We start from the raw sequence: 10,598 nt of genomic DNA on the forward strand, positions 1-10,598 counted from the left end.
GACAGAGTTACTCCTTATAGAATCCCAAACTACATTCAATAGATTAGATAAACAGTTCAACTCGTTTAACATTGATGGCAAAAAGATAAATATACCTGAGGAAGTGAAAACGCTAGGCATCTACCTGGATTCCGCACTAACATTGACAAGACAAGTCAACGCGATAGCATCGGCTACAGCCTATACCTGCAAATTAATTAATGCTTGTAGACCTTTCTTGTCCACTGCCAGCCACACTACGATAGCCAGAGCACTCATCCTCTCCAAGTTAGACTATTGTAATACCTTATACTTAGGAACCAATCAGCGTAACCTAAAAAAAATTCAAATACTACTAAATACTGTGCTCAGATCTGCAATGAATATCCCCAGATCCCATCATATATCCGAGCTGCGACGTAATGTGCACTGGCTTTCAGTCACTTAGAGAATTACATTTAAAACACTATCTCTCACTCACAAATGTTTCACTAACCTAGCGCCTAGATACTTGAGTGACACATTTTCACGAAACCTCTCAGACCGACCAACAAGATCCTTACAACAACCCTGCCTTAAGATTCCGAGGTTCAGGCTTCAGAAGGCAGGGGGCAGTAGCTTCCCGTCTTAGCCACCAAAATATGGAACACACTGCCAGTAGCCCTTAGAGCAGAACCATCCTACATCAACTTTAGAAAAAATATAAAAATGTGGCTCATCTCCCAGGAGACACATTAACCTGCTCGTCTTCTGACAATGTTCATCTATGTACCTATTTGTGATGCACTTTATTCCATGTATTCCTGTATTGTATTCCTACTTTGTCTTAACTTTTTGTAAATCTGTAACATATGTAACCACAATAAATGCGCCCATAGACCTAAGGGTTCGGCGCGCTATATAAATAAACAAAATACAAATACAAATATTGGAACGTTTTAATTAGAGACAAGTGAGAAATGAAGTCACTAATTTTCCTACTGTGGGCTTGCCAAACATCTGCATCTAGCCCCATTACACATTACCTGAGTTCAGCAGAAGAATCTCAGGCTGCAACTGTTGCTGCACAGATTATGTACCTGCTGAAGACAATCACACACCTCTTGTTGTTCTGCAGCTTCAAGTGGCACAGCAATCGCAGAGTGCTGTGGAATGGGGCTGTCCCATTATGTTTGGGTTCACTGGGGAATAGTTTTTACTTCTGATTACAGCATCAGCGTCATAGGTGGATTAGATAGCCTGTTTCCTGGGTCTCATGTTCTCCTCAACTTCTGGGGCCTGTCTGATCTACAATTTTTAGCTTTTAGCTTTTAGCTAGATTAATCTCAGCAGCCACCTCCAAGGCTCCCTATGCAATGCAAGTCCATCGGATTCTCTCTGCGACTTAGCTTGCTCTGCTGTTGCCTCCATAACTAATGCTATGGTATGTATGTCTGCAGGGGTGTTGCTAGGCCTGGAAAGGATCCGGGGCTACGCTAATGTCGGGACTGTCGGGACTCGGGGCTAGCTAGCCTTTTGGTTGTAGCCCCTGAACTTCTATCTGGGGCTACTACCAAAAGACATGGGGCTATAGCCCCCTCAGCCTCCCCCACCCCCCAGCAACGCCTCTGTATATCTCACTGGTTAGCTATCCTTCCCACACAATCCTGGCCCATGCTGCACTGCCATTGCTGCTCATCCCTCCAGTACCTCTTCTTGTCCTCCACACCATTGCCCAGAGCAACTGGTGAGCAACATCATGCAAGTTATATGTACATCGGGGATCACTGACATATAGTATCACGTGTTGCCTGAGATAGCCAGTGTATCACATGATTGGGACATTTCATTGGTCAATAGTTTAAGCTGCAACGAGTTTAGAAATTCCACGAGTCAATGCTAGAAATCACATTACATAATGGCAGTTTAGAAAATTGTACAATGAAAATGGGTTATGCACCTGTGCCTGCCCCCTCTGTCCTCCCAGTGCATGTCTTTGTCAGGAGAGGGGAATCTTCATATTTGCCTTCACTGGGTGCTAGAACATGGTATGTTCTTGCTAAATACTGAAAATAGTATTCACCTTGTCTCTATGGGTTTCTTTCATACTATGCATCACACCAAGTAGCAAGCATGTGTCAAACAATCACTAAAAGCAGTTGCCTGTCACTCAGGCTCTTATGGGATGTGCCGTCATATATTAAAAGTAAAATAACTCATTGGAGTGTTTACAGAACGCTCATTCTGCCCCACATAGAGTGTGAAATCATCCCCGATTCCTGGGCTTTAGCCTCACTCCATGTTGCATTATGGTACTTGCAGTCCTGTAAAAAAAAATATTCACGAAGCATAACTAACATCTGATTTGATCGCTGCATCCTTTAATGTTATGGGTTCTCTGTGCATTCACTGTCGCACAACTAGTGTGGAATGTTCACCTTTGGAGAATATATTGATAACGTGCAATAACCAAAGTTGAAATGCATATTGATAGGTCTGCGTGCCATGAAGGCTCAGGAGATAGTCCAGTGAGTTAAGCAGATACTGCCGAAATATGTGTTCATACGCCAGATCTCAGGAACAATTCCCAGCAAGGACGACTCAGCCTTTTCTTTCTTTAGTAAAGAAATGTCCTTGATAGTAGTACCTACCATGCTACAAAACAATGTACTTGCAACAAAAAGTGCTGTTTATGAAAAATAACACAGCATCGGAATGTTGCAAGCCTAGAGCAGGGTTGTAAAAACTGGGAAACATCGTTACCATAGTTATGGATGAATATATTAGACAAGCAGCCAGCCATACGTGAACACACATTTCCATGGAAAGATCGCCCGCAATACTTGCAATTTTATTTCATTTAGTGCAAATTGTTATGCTCCTTTCGTCACCTCACAATAGCATCCTCTAACTGGCTATTTTAAGGTGTTCCCAAATGTTGCCACACCTACAGCATTAGGGTTAAGGATTCAGTATGTGCACAATAAAACAGTTTTGGCACCCTAGCAAAAATCAAACGTCGGTAGACATGCCAGCCAGCACCAGAAATCATCTCTAATCCTGCACCTTCTCCCCCTGCGCTTTGGTTGCCACCTCGGACAGGAGAGGGGCTTTGGACACTTCTGCGCTGTCACTCGCTTTGAAACCTGACATGCAGGCTCATAAAGGGGGGGAGGGTGGGATGGTTCCCGGTGTTGTATGCTAACCTGCATCCCCATGGTCGTTTATTGTGTGTGGGCGGGGTATCAAAGTGAGCGTGGCTCCGAAGATTTCCGAACACTGCCTTTCACAAGCTCCCATGACATGCAGGATAGCATACAACGCCGGCTTCACAGAAATAAATGTTCTTACAACTGGCTTCAAAGGCCCTCAATCTGCAGCAGAGTGAATGAAAACAGCAGCGTGACCCTTGACCAACACGTGCGAGTTCATGTAAAGTGCAGCTGGTTTGACTTCATTTACATTGTGCTGCCAGCACTGTGTACACGAATAAACCGACAGGTTTATGCACCGATAATTTACAAGGACTATACGAGTAAAAGGGCACCGAGGAGCGATGGGAGGGTTGCAGGCATTCTCTAACGATTTTTCCTTTTCCATTCTCTTCGTAGATAGCTACTAAGGACTGGCTGTAAGAGGAATGGGGAGAGGGATCTAGCAAGTGGGGCTGTTCTGATGGCAGGGGCCAAAGCAGTATCCCTTGAAGCCGTTCAAAACGAACTCTCAACCAGAAAAGAATGACATGGGGGCACATTCAGTGGGGGGCATGCACACACAGCAGGGGGATGCACGTGCAGTAATCAGTACACGCGCATAGCAGGGGGCGCATACACACACATGGGGGGCACACACACACAGCCAGGGGTTGCGCGCGCACGCACGCAAGCACACACACACTGGTGGCACTCACACAGAGCAGGGGAAATACACACAGCAGGGAGCACCAATTATACAGAGCAAGGGGTCACACATATGTGCAAAAAGAGGGGCCTACAGCAGTAAAGCATAACCACAAACAGACACATACAGGGCGCCCACAGACACAGCCTGGTAGCACACATAGAGCAGGGTCACACACATGGAGCAGGGAGCACACAATCACCAGCTTCACACCCACACAGAGGGAGGCACATAGCAGTGGGGCACGTCCAGAGGGGACACTGATGCACACAATATTTATTTTATTTATTTCTTTGCATTTTGGTAGATACAAACCTTTGCAAAATAACACATTTGTTAAAATTTCATTTCATTACAATGCATGATGTTAGTACATATTTAAAACTTTAAAAACGTTTAAGACACATACATCTTTTGAATTTATCATAGCATTCCAATCGTAATATCAGTTCAAAAGAAAACATTAAGCCACTCTGAGTCATCAGGTATTTCCTACCATTTCGCCCTAGGTAATTTCCAACAATCTTAAAATTGATACATCCAAAGCTAACACGCAGATGTCCAAAATCTTTCCCCAAAACCACTGTGTTGATTAACCCTTTATCAGCCACAAAGCGGAAGACAAGCTTATAGCGGGTAGTGGAAAAAACAGGGCATTCCTGCTACGTGCAGAGCTCCAACGGAAGGTTGTAGGGGGGGCTGCACATGGCCACACTGTGCACTGGGCAGGATTCAGTAACTTGAGGTGCTACTTTGGAGGGGTTGCATTAATCTGAGTCCAAACTTGTGGAGCTGTGAGAGAAATGATTAAATGACTTACTGGCAATTCTCATTATTAGGTGTTCTGTCACACCTTCTTGGAGGTAGAATTTTAGCCTTGGCTCATAATCCACATCAAACCATTTCTGACACTGAATCATGGGCCCTACCACCCCCCACTGAGAGGGAGATGGAGGTAAGTACTGTGATGAACAAGGGTAGGACTAGGAGTAAGGAACATTACTTGTTATGTTATGATGATTTATACTGCGGACCACTTGCGATTTGCATGTTCTCCAGGTGCTCACCTGACTCTGTAAGAAAGGTGCGTGGTTTTGGTTAGTGAGGGAAGAGGGATAGGGTAGAATTTGTGCTCTTCTGTTGATGCTTGCAGAACCAGGCAAAACTGGCATCTTTGCATTACAGCTTTCTGAGTGTACTTTGTTGTGTGCACTGGGCTTGTGCTCGAAGGGGTAGCGTCCAGTATCTGAGTTGTTTGTTGTTTGCAACTATTTGGTATTGTGGCATGGCATGCAGTGGTTGGGTGGGTTTTTGTGTGCAGTTCTGCTGTCCCTTTTGGGCATGTGTAGTTTGTGAGAGCTATGCAGGTGTGGAAAAGAGGGAGGTGGTTAGTTGTTTTTTGTTTGGCTCTGGGTGTGTGGTTGTTTTATTGTTGGTTCTTCGATCTGTATTGTCCCATGTTTGCTTTGGTTCCAGAGTATGGTTTGTGGGGATGCACAGGTCTTTTGCTTGTCTCTGTGAGTTGAATAGCCAGGTTGTCAGTAGTTTTCTGAAAGTTGGGTGGTCTTCCGTCATTCTTATTTCCTTCGGTACCGAGTTCCATAGTTTGGCTATCAAATAGGAGAATGCAGTTGCTCCGAATTTCCTTTTCTCATAGTATTTTGTTTCTTTTTGGACGTTGATTGATATTCGGTGTCTTCCTGGTCGGTAGCAGTTGATTTTAGCTTAGAGAAATTCAGCTCCTTGTCCGTGTAGTTATTTGTGGGTTATGCAGAGGGCTTTAGAGTTAATGCGCTATTTTACTGGAAGCCAGTGTAGACTTCTCAGGGCTGGTGTGGTGTGCTCTCTTCTATTTATTTTCAAGAATAGTCTTGCTGCAGTATTTTGGATGCGTTGTCATTTTTTTATAAGGTGTTCTGGCATTTCAAGGTAGAGCCTGTTTGCGCAGTTTAATCTCGATAGTCTCAAGGCGATGATTGCAAGGGTTCTGGGTCTGAACGGAAGTTGTGGTAGGGGAGTATCCCGCTAATTAGTCACAGGAGGTAGAGGCATTTATTTGATATTGCGTAGACTTGTGGTTCAAGAGAAAATTCTGTTTCCCATGAGGATTCCTAGGTTTTTTATCACTGACGATGTCTCTGGTGGGTCCTCCTGCACAGTGGCCAGCTCAGGTATGTCTGTGTTGCATTGTCTTCTCGACGAGAGATCATTATTTCTGTTTTGGTTGGATTTAGCTTGAGATTGTTGTTTGTCATCCAGGTGTATATGTCCACAAGTTATTTGTTGAGGGTGCTGTTTGGGGCTCGGGCAGAGGTTATCTTTGATGATGAGTTTGGCCAGTCAGTCCATGGTTAGATGGTTAGTTTTAGGCCAGTCAGTCCATGGGTTTAAATGAGCTTCATTAGGGGGGACATGTAGATGTTGAAGAGAAGTGGGGAGAGGCTTGATCCTTGTGGTACGCTGCAGGTGATGTTGTTAGTGTTAGATGCAAATGGCGATAAGTGCGTTCTTTCTGTTCAGTTGGTGAGGAAATATTTCAGCCATTGTAGTTCAGATTTTTTATGCCGCATTCATCTAGTCTGTGTATTAGTGTTGTGTATCTGATTGTGACAAAGACAGCTGATATGTATAGTAGTATGAGGGCGGGTTGGGTGCTGTTGTCAGCATTTATGCTTAGGTCGTCCCATATGGAAGAAAGTGTTGATTCTGTTCCTCTCATGGGTCTGAAGCTGACTTGGGAGTGGTTGAGTATTCCGTTGTTTTCTACATGGTTGAGTAGCACTTTGCAGATATGGTTCTCAAGGATTTTCACTGGGTAAAGTATATTCAATATAGGTCTGTAGTCGGTAGGGCCTTCAGCATTTCCTGTTTCTTTTTGTAGGAGGGGCTTGATATATGCTGATTTGAAAGTTTTAGGTACTATTCCTACGTTTAAGGATAGGTTCATTAGTAGTTGGAAGTATGAGCCTGGCGTTCTGTGGTTAAGGAGTTTTTTGAAGATGTCCGATGGGCATGTGTTACTGGGGGATCCAGTGAGGTTGGTATCTTTTAATAGTTTGTTGAAGGTTTTTTCGCTTATAGGTTCAAAGCGATGGAGTGTTGTGGTGGTTGGTGGCTCAATGGTTTCTGGTGGTTTTGGGGCGTGCTTTTGGTAGGGTGGCTTGCATCGGTGGTCTGTTGCATTCTTTTTAGAGCTAATATTAATTGACCTATATTAAGTGACTATTTAAATGTAATAAATTACTATGTAAAAGTTATTTTAGAACTGTATACATAAGGAAAATAAAATTGCTTCTATTTGTGTTTTAGAGGTTGGGTTTTTTAATTTCCTCGATGATGTTCAATATTTATTTTTGTGGGTTTGTTGCCAATTAGATTCTTGCAGTGTAATATGTTTTTTTTTGCTTTCAGGACTGCTGATTTGTACATTCGGATTTGTCATCAGCATACATTTTTATCTGATTGGTTGTAGTGATTTCGCCATTGTTTTTCTAGTTTGTGGTTTGTTTCTTTGTGTTCCCTCAGTTCTTCTGTGAACCATCTTGTTGCAATTTTCTTTGGGGTAGGTTTGAAGAGTTTTACAGGTGCTAATTGGTCTAGGGCGTCTTTGAACCGTTGTCAAGTTTCTCTTTCACTGAGTCTGGAGTAATTCTATTTAGCTGGGAGGTGTTTGATTTGGTTGATTCCAGTAGGTCTGTTAGCATTTCCAGGTCAAGACTCTTCCAGTTGGATTTTGTTTATCGTAGGGAGTGTTACATTTGTGGGCATGGGGTTAGGGATTTTGGCAGTGAATGGGATCATATGGTGATTGTGTCTAACGTATGTTCAGCCCTGCGGAGGTGGCTGTTTCCTATTTGTTTGAAGTGGAGGGTTTCAAATAGGGTGCTGAGGGAGTTTGCTGTGGTTTCATTTTCTCTTTCGAACCAGATGTTGAAGTCCCCAGAACAATTATGTTGTCATGATAAGTGTAGAGGTTGGCAATGGCGTCAGTGAGATTCATGGCAAAGTTGGGGTTGTAGGATGTCGGTCTGTAGATCAGGAGGAGCAGTATGCTGGATTGCTCTTTGAGATTGATGCTGATTAGGAGTAAACTGCAATCTTCTATGTCAGTTGAGGGGAGTGCTGTGGAGCAGATGTGGTTTACGTGCGGTATTGCATTCCTCCTCCTCCTTAATTGTAAGTAATATTACTATTAAGTCCATGCCGCTCTTCCTCGTCCCAGTACATCATTTTGAGGAATTCTAAATACCATGATGAGAGGGCCTATGAAACACATCAAAACACACAATGTGTTCTGTTACACACCCTATTAGCAGATTTGCGAACACCCAATTCTCTCAGTACATGCCAGAACTTAGGACACTGGTACCAAAAGCACAAGCCACTGGATTGCGCTCATTCAGATGTTCATATGTGATGAACTGGTTTGGGTTAGCCCACATAGCTGCGCTGCAAATGTCCTGAAGAGATACTCCTTGTGCATCTGCCCAGGATGTTGCCATGCCCCTGGTCAACCTCCTGTGCACCTTCTTTGGCAAAGGAACCCCTACCGCCTCCAGGCTATGCAAATTACTATTAGGATCCATTGGCTAACCTTGCCCATGGCAGCACAAACACACAAGATGGCATGTGCCTCTGTGCCTGTATCAGCAATCTGGCTGATGTTACTTCCATTCTTACCGATCTGCACAGCAAGGAGGCACGACTTCCCACAGTTGGCTAAGAATCCCAGGTGAGTCACGTGAGAGCACATGAAGCTTAAACACTCCTACAGTTGAGAACTTGAGGAGACTTTCACCAGCCAGTCACCGAGGTAAGGAAAGAGTTGAACCCCCTCTAGGGGAAGAGAAGCTACCACAGGAGACAACACCTTTTTAAAAACCCTCAGGGCTCCCTACAATCCAAATGGGAGAACCCATAACTGAAAGTGGTGTCTCCTCATTGAAAATTGCAAGAACTATGTTGTAAATGGCTCGCGCCTACGCGTGCTTTTGATGTTCCGTGTGCGTAGAAGGCTCCGCGTTCTACGCTCGTGGAGACGGTTGGGGTTTGAAGGAGCAGGGAGCTGGGATGAGACTTTTGATGTTCGGTGTGCGTAGAAGGCTCCGCGTTCTACGCTCGTGGAGACGGTTGGGGTTTGAAGGAGCAGGGAGCTGGGATGAGATTGATGGTCACGGAGAAGGTTGAAGAATAAAGAAGCTTAACACCTACCTGACTCTTGCGTTACTACAAACTACTAATCAAATCTCCTGATTGGGACATGGAAATATGCATGCCCTGTTGAGGAGGTGAAGGAAGTCATCCTTCCTCACCATGGGAATGATTGAAGAGTTGGTGTGTTTGTTCGCTTTAAAGAATACATGCACCTTGTCCTCGAGTGAGTCACCATATAACTTAGCACCCTCAAAAGGCAGCTTCAAGAGTGTCTCCTTCTGATATTCTTCCAAGTGCCAATCCCTCAGGTGCAAATGATGCCCGCCAGAGACATTGAACCCATAGCCATAGCAGCAGCCTGCACCTCATCAAAAGCTAGGTATTTCCTGAATGTGCATTTACACAAGGAGAGGGACAACATTAGCCTTCTCCTTAATCTACTTGTCCAGTTTCTGAAAGCCCCAAAGAAATTCTGGGCCCCAAAGTATGCATATGTACTTATCCACAGATCCGGATGTGCCCCCGCCTAGGAGTTCTTAGATGGCGCACCCTTCTTTTGATCCACCGAATCATGCACAGCAACTTTTTCAACTGCCATGGACGGTCCATCCACATTGTTGGCCAAGGTCTGAGTAATCTTCACAACCTCTGGCAAAAATGCTTCTTCCCCTCTCAATGGATACAGTTTGGCCATAAAGCGAGGCACAGATATCTACAATGAGTCTTCCCATTATGACAAAACCCTCTCCTTGATATCAAGAATCATAGGCAACCCCAATTCGAGGGACCTCTTTAACTGGAAAATCTTTGACTCCCCTGACATCCCAGGCACCTCCTGAGGGAAGAGTCCCATTCCATCAGTCACTTACTGCACTACCCTGGGATCACTATCTTCCTCCAAGGACTCAGAGCCACTGAACAATAAAGACCCATACGAAGAAATCGATAGCTGTGAGGAAAACAAACCAACCCTCTTTCTGCCTTTTGTCTTGCTCAAGTAAGTCACCTTCAAAGCTTGCAGCACAGTATTCTGCACCCTCTTCTCAGAAACAGAAATTCCCCGACTATACATCTTATGCTTATTGCCCAAAGAGAAGAGGGGATCAGACGATTCTGACTCCCCAGCCAAAGCCAGCTCCACATGCTTGTGCTTAAAGGTAAGCTTCCTTCCAGAACTACTCACGTCACAAACACAGTCTCCTAGACTCCGTCAACTGGAAACTGGCCCTAGCAACAGAAAAACATGGCCCATCCACGCGCCAGTCCTGCAACAATGTAACTGTTCTGCTGAGGTCCTTAAGTCTCCATCATCAGCACATCTCTAATACCACCTAAGGGAATAAGCATCCTCCCACCTCACCCTAATCATCAACATTAACAGCTGCTGTGCATTCTTCAGAGGGAGCTCAGCACCTACGCCCAACACAGGGAGTCCCAACTGAGGCAGGTAATTATGTGCAGTGCTACTTTCAAGCTTTCTCCTCTGTTGATCATCTGCACTAGCCTCCTCCAAGCGAGGGACACTGCCCTATCACAAACACTTCAGGTAGCGAGTGGTGAGCAGTACCAGGAATGCATAGTCCGAG

Source organism: Ambystoma mexicanum, chromosome 10, assembly GCF_040938575.1.
Source record: "Ambystoma mexicanum isolate Mex_15411 chromosome 10, UKY_AmexF1_1, whole genome shotgun sequence".
Taxonomy (NCBI): Eukaryota; Metazoa; Chordata; class Amphibia; order Caudata; family Ambystomatidae; genus Ambystoma; species Ambystoma mexicanum.